Genomic DNA, 10,619 nt, shown 5'->3' with positions numbered 1-10,619 from the left:
CACACTTCTGGCCTGTGAGACAAAACAATGTCCCCCCTCCCTCTTTGAAGGAACCTAATTCTGTTATTTTCCAACCAAATGGTTTTTAGCACCAACACAGGTTCCTCTTAATCCAATCAGAAAAAAAGTTCTTCTCCAACATCTCTGTCCGTCTCTCTTATAGCTGAGGTTATTAATCGGTTGTTAATCCACTGTGCCTACTTTTGGTTTCGTTGAAGACTTGAGGCTGGAGCACCAAATGAGGAGCGTTTCCTTTCCTGCTTTTCTGTCACATAACCTCTAGGTGGCACTGTGGTATAGCAGACTAGTGCAAGCACACAAGAGGAACTCACACTTTCTTTCATTTTCACAATGGCAAGAGCAACCTTATGGCCCCTAGACAGCATCTGGGGGACCATAGGATAGTTTGGATTCCTGAATCCGAGGCTGGAGACAGCGCTCCAACCTCAGACCCAGGAGTCCGAGCTCCCCTCCCTCTCACAACCAGCATGGAGAGAACCGTGCCAGCTGCCTCTCTGAGCTCGCAAAGGCGAACTTGGAGAGGAGGGAAAGGGGGCGATTCTGTGGGTGGGGAGGGCAGGGGATTGGGGAAGCGGGGATATGAGCGCTCCCCAGCCTCCTCCCCTCCCCCTCTGAAGAGCCCTAGCTAGATGGGCAAACACATCCGTCCAGCAAAAATGCGGAGTGGGAGAAGTGCGGAGGTGAAGATCGCCTCTGGTGCTGCTCCCGCTCTGCATAGGATGCCGGTAGGATGCCCGTCAGCCTATGCAGAGTGGACTGCAGCCCCAATGCTGCTTTTTCTCTGCTCTGAAAAACTTGCTGAAAGCGCTGGTTAGACTTAGAAGCAAAACTGGAGGGTCACGTCATCATCTAAAGAACCCATGACCAACTGTGAGCAGCGAATGACGAATGCACAATAAATGCCTCGTGTAGAAAAGCCCAGTATGTCATAATTTCTCATAATTCCTATTTTGAACCTAAGGTTTGCAAAACAAACATGTATTTTGTGTTTTGTAGTGGTGTGTGGTTACTGGGGCTATATGCTGTGCTGGTTTTCAATTACTGATTGTGTTTTCTATCATCATCACCATCATTGTCTTAACTGTTTTACACTGCCTAGAAAACTAATTTTATGAGGCACCTAATAAACAAACAATATTGAAACCTCTACTTAAGGGTGCAATCCTATGCAGGTTTAAGCAGAAAAAAAGTCCTACAGTTCCCAGCATTCCCCTGGCTGGGGAATGCTGGGAGTTTTAGGACTTTTTTCTGTCTAAACCTGCATAGGATTGTGCCCTAAATATGTTTTTGAACCAGAGCATTACCTAAGCAAATGAACTTGAGCACGCTCCGGGAGAGAGCACAGGACAGGAAGGCCTGGCGTGCTCTGGTCCATGGGGTCACGAAGAGTCGGACACGACTGAACGACTGAACAACAACAACAACAACAACAATTACCTAAGCAAAACAAACTTCTATGGCAGTCAAGCCCATGTATTGCATGTCATTCCTTGGGCTTGTGGAGTGAAGACAGACAACTTGTTTTTGATGGATAGATGGATGCGCAGTCTCTAACAAATATGTGGCCGTGCACTTCCATTTATGGGAATGGGAGATCAGCAACCTTTTCCTTCACACAGGAGAGGGGGCGTTTCCAGGAACAAAGTTCAAGATCCATCAGGACCAGGGTGCAAAAAGTTCAGTCCTTCAAGCAATATGGAGACACTGTAGGCAAAACATACTGGCTGAATTTCATTAGAGAGTGACCGTCATCCAAGGATCATCTATACTAATAGCAACCTCGGGTGCTGAGTTACAAGATGGCTGTGTAGCTGAAACAGGACCACTGAGAAACAAGAGGGGGTTGTTGGCATCCTTGGGGGCACCCCAAAGTCTGCTGAAGTAGAAAGTAGCTCTCAGAAAAAACCCAAAACTGACCATGCTCAGTGACCATAGAATGTTGAATGTCTGTGGCAGAGGGGAAAGTGGAAAGCAGTGAATGGAATGGAATACCCTGAAGAAGGCATGATAGGCTGGCTGGCTGAAAACTAAATAGGAGGACTCCATGCTGCAACATTTTGTTGCAGGTCCCACCTGTCAATATTTTATTTTCAAAATTTTGTCGCTGGAGATTGAACACAGGGGTCAGATGACATCAAATGGGCTTAAGTGACAGAGGGTAGATTTTGGTTGAATGTTTGTTAACAGTAAGAACAGTTTGGGGATAGAACCAATGGTCAGGGTGGATAGTAGGGTGGGCTTTCAATTGCTGGAGGTGTCCAAACAAAGGCTGGGCAGTCACCCCCCTTGTTTCTGTTTGAGCCTTGAGAACTGCACCAGGATGACAGAGTGGAGGAGGCTGAGTTCTCTCTTGGAAAACTGAAAACACTGGGTTTCCAGAGCGGCTGGGTATATATCTGCAGCCACCACAGGCCTCCAGAAGCAGCAGAAACATCCAGACTACAGGGGAAAAGACTAAACATGCCACCCTTGTCTCTGCTGGAACTTTGAGAACTGCATCACCAGCACGAGAGAAATCAGCTGCTGCAGGCTGTAAGAACTCTGGCTACTATGTCTGCACTGGGCATTCTCAGGGTAGCTGTTTGCAGTTCGTAGTGTCTATTAAAGCCTCAATGCATAGGAAAGGTTTAGTGTATTTGGCTCTGGTTTACACATTACTGATCAATAAGAATTGATCATGTGTTGCAACGGTTGATTTTGCCTCTTTTGTAATTACTTTGAAATGTTAGTATTAGTGAAATGAACTGTTTGGGTTGTTTATTAGGACGCATTGGTGTGCTTCCTTGTTCTTGTATTCCTGTTGTGTTGTTAGCCGCTTTGGGCACTTTTTGTGGAAAAGCGGCATATAAATTTGAGGAGGATGGTGATGATGTTGTCGATCACAAGCTGAATATGAGCCAACAATGTGATGTGGCTGCAAAAAAGGCAAATGCTCTTTTGGGCTGCATTCATAGAAGCATAGCTTCCAAATCCCGGGAAGTACTAGTTCCCCTCTACTCAGCGCTGGTTAGGCCTCCTCTGGAGTACTGTGTCCAGTTCTGGGCACCACACTTTAAGAAGGATGCAGACACACTGGAGAGGGTTCAGAGGAGGGCAACAAAAATGATCAGGGGACTGGAAACAAAGCCCTATGAAGAGAGACTGAAAGAACTGGGCATGTTTAGCCTTGAGAAGAGAAGACTGAGGGGAGATATGATAGCACTCTTCAAGTATTTGAAAGGTTGTCCCAGAGAAGAAGGCCAGGATCTCTTCTTGATCATTCCAGAGTGCAGGACATGGAATAATGGGCTCAAGTTACAGGAAGCCAGATTCTGGCTGAACATCAGGAAAAACATCCTGTTAGAGCAATACGACAACGGAACCAATGACCTAGGGAGGTGGTGGGCTCTCCCACACTGGAGGCCTTCAAGACGAGGCTGGACAGCCATCTGTCAGGGATGCTCTGACTTGGGTTCCTGCATTGAGCAGGGGGTTGGACTTGTAGGCCCCTTCCAACCCTACTATTCTATGATTCTATGATTCTATGTCACGATGGATCGAGACCAAGGCGCACTGCTCTCACACGCTGCGCCTAGCCTCAAGGGGAGGAAGGAAAGGGGCCCTGTGTTCTCTACAAGTCGCCACCTATAACAATAAAATGAAATGCTAGATGGAGGAACAGTCTGACCTATTTGTAAAACAAAGCTAGGAAGAAACCCAAATATAAATTCAACAAACACCCAACACATCTGGAGGGGAGCAGGCGGCAGGTAAACTGGCCCAGATTCAGACAAGAAAGGTGACTGGGAATAAGCACTTTCAGGTGGTTGAGGAACCCTGGAGACGGCTGAAACTCCAGTCCCAGCAGCCAAAGCAGGGAGCTGCATGGACTGGGGCTACTGACGTGCAAAGCATATTATGATGTTATCCGAAGCCTCCTTGACTCCCTAACTGTATTTGCTTTATTTATCTAAAATAAATTTTAACTCCTAAGGCAGCATACAAATAAATGCGAACAATGCAAAATAAAACAAAGAATACAAGATAAAACCAAACAAACAAGCAAATAAAACAATGCAGTTCAATAAGAACTGTACTTGTAAATGAAACCAGCAGCCTAGAAATTAACAAGAGATCTGCAAAAGGTTGAAATGGGGGTATAAGTATTCCAATTAAACAACAACAACAACTTGGAGCTGGATCCATAGTTGGTCATACTTAGAATAGACCCATTGAAATCAATGGGGCTTCAGTTTGTCATGAATTCAATCCGCTTGATTTCAATGTGGCTGCTACTCGAAGTATGACTAACTCTGGATTAAACCCTTGGTATTGTTTATGGTAACTGATAGCGGCCCTCTGGGGGCCTTTCCCCGCCGGGTTACCCGATACCCTTTATAACCAGCGATGCCACGAAGCGGGGGATGTTCTGTGCGCAAAACACGCGCTCTTCCACAAGAGAGCAATGGCCCCTCTCTGCTCTCCTTTCCTGCCTAACTGATCAGCACTGTAGCTGTGCTTTGTGTGTGTCTCTGTGTGTTTGTGTGTGAAGAGAACCACACGTCACATCACGCTTCCCAGCACTGAGCAGAGTGGGAGAGGCCGTTCTCTCCCCCCCACACCCACACACAGACAACAGATGATCAAATCTTCTGTTGTGGGGGAAGTGCTGGGACTCAATTCATTCCCCCCCACCCCCCAACAACAGATCAGTATCATCCCTTTGTCCAGAAATGGCCACCGCTCTGACACAGCTGGTACCTCGCACTTTTTTTATTGCGTGAAATGGCAAGCGGCCTGGCCAAATGACAATGCTCGTCATGGCTAGCAGCCACCAAGAGACCTCTCCTCCATGTGTGCAGCTGGAATAAACAGCTGTGACCTTGCAAAACGTCCCCTAAGAAATGACCATGAAAAGATAGGGCCAAAGGCCTACATTGTCCAGTACTCTGAGGTCAAGCAGAGGCCTCTGAGAAGCCCCTTGCTATTTGTCCCCAGCGCATGGTGTCATGAGGCTCACTGCCTCTGAACAAAGAGCCTCTCTTGTAGCCGTCAGGGTGAACAGCCAGAGAAATACCTGGATGCAGTTTGGCCTGTTTTTAAGCCATCCAGGTGCACGTGGCCAACACCACATCCTGTCCTGACGAGGAGTCCCGTAAGTGAATTGCATGTTGTGTGGAGACAGGACGGTTCCCAGAGAGTTCTCTTGTAATAATCACGAATCCTGTTGGTGTCCAGGATGGAAGACAGCAGCCAGTGCATGACTGGAAGCTGCGGGAGGAAGAAGAAAGACCCTCATCCAGGCAGGTTTTATTGAAATGAATTTAATATCATGTTGCAGCAGAATTAAAAATATACAAAAAGTTTGTGGTATACAAAAGAGTCTCGGCACAGAACCGTAGCCTCTCCTCACCTCCCACCTGTCTGCACAGGGGTGGTCAATAGAAGAAGGCGTGTTTGATGTATGTACAGTACATGGTGGACAAGTTCACAGATTCCAGGAGGCTGGGAGGGAGAAAGGCAGGGATGAGGATGAGGGTGTCAGGGTAGGGGAGAAAGTGTCAATGTGACATCCCCCATGGTCATTCACTGGCTCTGGTCAGCCAGTCACCCGGTCCAGCATAAGTTGGAGTGGACAGTCAAGTTGGATGAGAATTTTGAGTTCTAAACAGGGTGGCCAGGAGGACTGCTCCTTTATCCTGAACTTCATAACTCCATAGCAGCCTTCTCCAACCTGGCACCCTCCAGATGTGTTGTACTACATCTCCCACAATCTCTATGGATAATGGGAGTTGTAGTCCAACACGTCTCAAGGGTGCCAGGTTGGGGAAGGCTGTTCCACAGAATATATAGAATAGCTCTTATTTCAGAACATCATAGCCATGGAATATCCCGTTTTTGTTTTGTTGGTTTCCTTTTAAAAAACCTTGATCTGGTGATCCCATTTCTACTTCATACCAGTACAAAACCAAAATCTCAACATTCTTAACTGAGATGTGCGTGCGTGCGCGAACATGTGTTGCGTTGTGTGTAAAAGGCATTGAGCACCTCCAGCCACACATCTTCCCTAACCATAACCAGAGGTTCAAAATTCTGCATGTGGGCCTTCAACCTGAACCCCCAACCCCCCATTTCTGGGTTACGTGGCGAGTTCTCACTGGGTAGACAAGGGGTAAGTGTACAAAAGCAGATATGGGTCTCTGGTCTTTTCTCACTGCTCTCCTCTCCACATGGATGAATACAGTGTGTTTCTGGAGTGTGGGAATCCACTCTCCCTCCTCTGGGGATGATTCAGGAAGCAGGTAACAGTAAAGCATTAATTTAATTCTTTATTTGGTTAATTCAGCCCTATTTTCAACTGTGATAGTTAAAAAAAAAAAAAGATACAAAGAGAATGGGATGGGGGAATTCTGTTTTGAAGGCTGCTTGGCCATTATCCCCACCAATTCTTTCCCTAGGCCCCATAGAGAGACCCTCTCTGTCTCTCTCTCTCTCACACACACACAGCCTTGCAACTGTTTCACATGTAGGAGAACAGAATGGCACAAGCACAAAGCCACAGCATGAGCGGAACCGTCCACCAGGGGGAGAGAGGTGACGTTATCTTGTGTGCTCCTTTAATCTCCCATCTGTCACTCCCCTCTCTCCACACTCATGCGCACAACCCCCCCCCCCACATCTATACACATGCTTAGGGGAAAAGATGCCAGCTGCAGGGGTTTTCCATTTTGCATCTACTCTAAGATTATTGCAAAGGTTGTGAGAGCTCACAGCCCCAAGGCTGAGAAGACCGTGGCAAGAGTGCATAGAGAGTAGACCCCTTTGGTCAGCTGGAACTTCCCCTTCCTCAGTGCAAGCTCACCTGTCTCAGGTGCCAGAGATGCCTGCATCATGTTTACGTCTGTTTACTTTTTGCTTTTGCTCAGCTCTCTGAGGCTTCTCAGCCCTTCCGAGACCCACAGAAGGTCATTTCAAGGTCATTGCTAAGCATGAGCCACTGTTCCCACGTGGAGGAACAGCACCTTTATCAGGGGGCCATTTGGTCCTTCACAGCCCCCTCCCCAAGTAAGTCTTTTCTCTTGCAACCCACCAAACGGAGGCAGCTATTGACACGGGGGGCATAGTGATGCACTCCTTGCCCCAAGAATACATAGGTGTCACATGGAACAGGGTGCTTTTGGTCGGGGTGACCAGGACAAAGGGTAGGCATGGCCAGGCACCTGCCAAGGGCCCCACCCCAGCAGGAACCCACTGGCAAGAGCCCCCTGGAGCGGCCTCCCCACCATTGCAGCCTGCTGGTTCTCCTGCCCCTTGCTCTCGCCCAGACAACGGAGGTGGGGAGGAGGAGATGCAGAGACGCGGCTGCCGCCTTGCTCACCCTCACTGCCTGTCCAGCAAGCAAGTGGGAGCAACGATGAGGAGGCGGAGGAGTAACAGCCTCTGGTGAGAAGGGAGACCATGGAGGGCGTCTTGCCCAAGGGCCCTCCAGAACCTGGAACTGGTGCTGGCCACCACCTCGATTTGTTCTTCTCCCTTGAGCCCCCCTGAACATCTGACATTGCTTCCCTCCCATTTCCAAAACCATTCCTTTAACAGTACAACTAACATGGGATGGAACACTGAGCTGTGGATCCAATTTTTCCTACTTAGAGTAGACCCATTGAGATGAATGGGACTTCAGTTAGACTAACATTGAATACAACCCCATGTCTGTTGGGTGTCTTTGGAGTGGGCCTGGCTGCAGAAGCAACCCAAACGGGACAGGGAACACTGCTAGGGCAGCACTGGAGGAACTTTCAGGGTGCTTGTGAAGCAAGGTGTGATCCAAGGGGTGTCTCTTAGTATTGTCTGTGACCTTGAGGGATCCTGGGGTGCATCTTTTGAGCCATGCGGTGCAGCTGCACAATGTTTTTGGCCAGCCCTGCGGGTATCCTGATAACCCGCTTTCGGGATTTGGATCAGATCCCATGTTGGACTTCCAGGAAGACGCAAAGAGGTGTGGCTCTTTCAGAACGTACTATAACTGCAGGTGGGTGGCTGGCCCAGGGAATTTTGCTGCCTGAGGTGAAGAACAAGATGGCGACGCCCTCCTGCCCCGCCCCGCCCCGCCCACAAAAGCCAGCTGGACTGGCAGATGAATCTGTCTTCAACATTGGTGCAGGAGAGCATCCTCCACTCCACCTGAAGACAGCAGGATAATTTAGGAAGCACACAGTAGGTCACATGGCACACAGGTCTCTCTTCCCACATCTTTCTGCCACCTCCCAGAATCTGTTGCCTGAGGCGACTGCTTCACTCTGCCTAACGGTAGGGCCGGCCCTGGTGGTGGAGCTAAAAGCACACATTCAATATCAGAGCAGCCCTAACAGATGCCAGACCCCAAACACAGCTGGGGTTGGGCATAATGGGATTCGGTGTCCAGGTGACTTCCACCCACTTGAACCCCAGAGCCTCACCTCTTGAGAAGTAAATTGCTGGCTGACTCGGAGGTTACACAAGCCCTCTTTTTGTGCATTTTAACAGAGAAACAGAATCCTTGGTAAGGCCTTGGATAGACAGCTGCACATACTGGGTCATGTGTATGGGGAAAGACCATACCAGGAAGCACTGGCCCAGCTCAGTAGGAAGGTTGGGCATCCTGTGCAAGAGGAAATGTGGCTTCCATGAGAATGCTGCTCACCTGGCCTTGTAGGGGAAACATTCCTGAGGGACTGTGCCAAGTGCCTTTTTAGGCGCCTCTTTTCTGGATCAGCTAAGATTTGAACCAGCAGCCTCCCCCTGATCTCAGTCTGCTGGGCGGCCCAAGCCATTTTGCTGCCCGAGGCAAAGGACAAGATGGAGCCCTTTCCCCAGTCCACATACAGAAGGTGACTGAATAGGCAGCTGAATCTTAATTTAACACTGGCAATGGGGTAGAGTCCCCTACCACAGGCTATGTTCAGGGGATTTGAAACAGGCTGCCCTTCATATACCACGCTGTCCTCCCAACAGCGGGGAACAGCCAGAGAGTTCATAAGAACTGCTGGGAGGCTGCCCCTGCTGCCCCACAGCATTTGCCGCCTGAGGCAGTCGCCACACTCCAGCTAATGATAAAGCCGGCCCTCCGAGCTGGAAACATCCCCCGTGGTAAGACACTCAAGACTGCAAGAAGTGGGGAGTCCTGTTTCTTCAGGTTTCCAGCATGGCTCTACAGCTTCCTCCCTCTCCCAGCAACCACTTAATTCCTCCAGACGGCACGCGGCTCTAAGTTCTCCCTGGCCAGGCCTGGTTTTGGCTGGAACAACAGCCAGACTGCCTTTATTTTTATCATTACATTTATAGCCTGCCTGGTTTCCTCTTGCAAGGCCCCTGAGGCAGCTTACGTGCTCCTCCCCCCCACCTATTTTTAACCTCACAACAGCCCTGTGAGCTAGGTGAGGTTGAGAGTCAGTGACTGGCCCAAAGTCACCCAGTGAGCTTCATGGCTGTTGAGTGGAGAGTAGAGCCTGGATCTCCTGAGACCCAGACCAACACTCTAACCACTACACCACACTGCCTGCAGCTGGCCTCTGGGTGGATTGTGCTGCTCAGATGACAGAATAGTAGGGTTGGAAGGGGCCTAGAAAACCATCCAGTCCAACCCGCTGCTCAATGCAGGAACCCAAGTCAGAGCATCCCTGACAGATGGCTGTCCAGCCTCGTCTTGAAGGCCTCCAGTGTGGGAGAGCCCACCACCTCCCTAGGTCATTGGCTCCGTTGTCGTATTGCTCTAACAGTCAGGACGTTTTTCCTGATGTTCAGCCGGAATCTGGCTTCCTGTAACTTGAGCCCATGATTCCGTGTCCTGCACTCTGGGATGATCAAGAAGAGATCCTGGCCTTCTTCTCTGGGACAACCTTTCAAGTACTTGAAGAGTGCTATCATATCTCCCCTCAGTCTTCTCTTCTCAAGGCTAAACATGCCCAGTTCTTGCAGTCTCTCTTCATAGGGCTTTGTTTCCAGTCCCTTGATCATCTTTGTTGCCCTCCTCTGAACCCTCTCCAGTTTGTCTGCATCCTTCTTAAAGTGTGGTGCCCAGAACTGGACACAGTACTCGAGATGAGGCCTAACCAGTGCTGAGTAGTGGGGAACTAGTACTTCCCGGGATTTGGAAGCTATGCTTCTATTAATGCAGCCCAAAATAGCATTTGCCTTTTTTGCAGCCACATCACATGGTTGGCTCACATTCAGCTTGTGATCGACAACAATTCCAAGATCCTTCTCGCTTGTAGTGTTGTTGAGCCACGTATCCCCCATCTTGTAACTGTGCCTTTGGTGACTTTTTCCTAGGTGCGGAACTTGGCCTCTGTCCCTATTAAATGTCATTCTGTTGTTTTCTGCCCAGCGCTCCAGCCTATCAAGATCACTTTGAATTCCGTTTCGGCCTTCCAGGGTATTAACTGTCCCGCCCAATTTTTTGTCATCTGCAAATCTGATCAGCTCACGGCTCCCAACTGCTGCTGCCTCTGTGTGAGCTGCCATCGGTTCTGCTCCAACATCACTCCAAAGCATTTGGCTCCCTGAGGCAAAGGACAAGATGGCAGCACTGTGACCTCAGTGCCAAGTACAGAAGCCGGCTGGATGGACAGTTGAATCTTACT

Source organism: Heloderma suspectum, chromosome 4, assembly GCF_057233095.1.
Source record: "Heloderma suspectum isolate Gila_16-S chromosome 4, 16-S_ref, whole genome shotgun sequence".
Lineage (NCBI taxonomy): Eukaryota > Metazoa > Chordata > Lepidosauria > Squamata > Helodermatidae > Heloderma > Heloderma suspectum.
Note: the sequence above shows the minus strand (reverse complement) of the source record.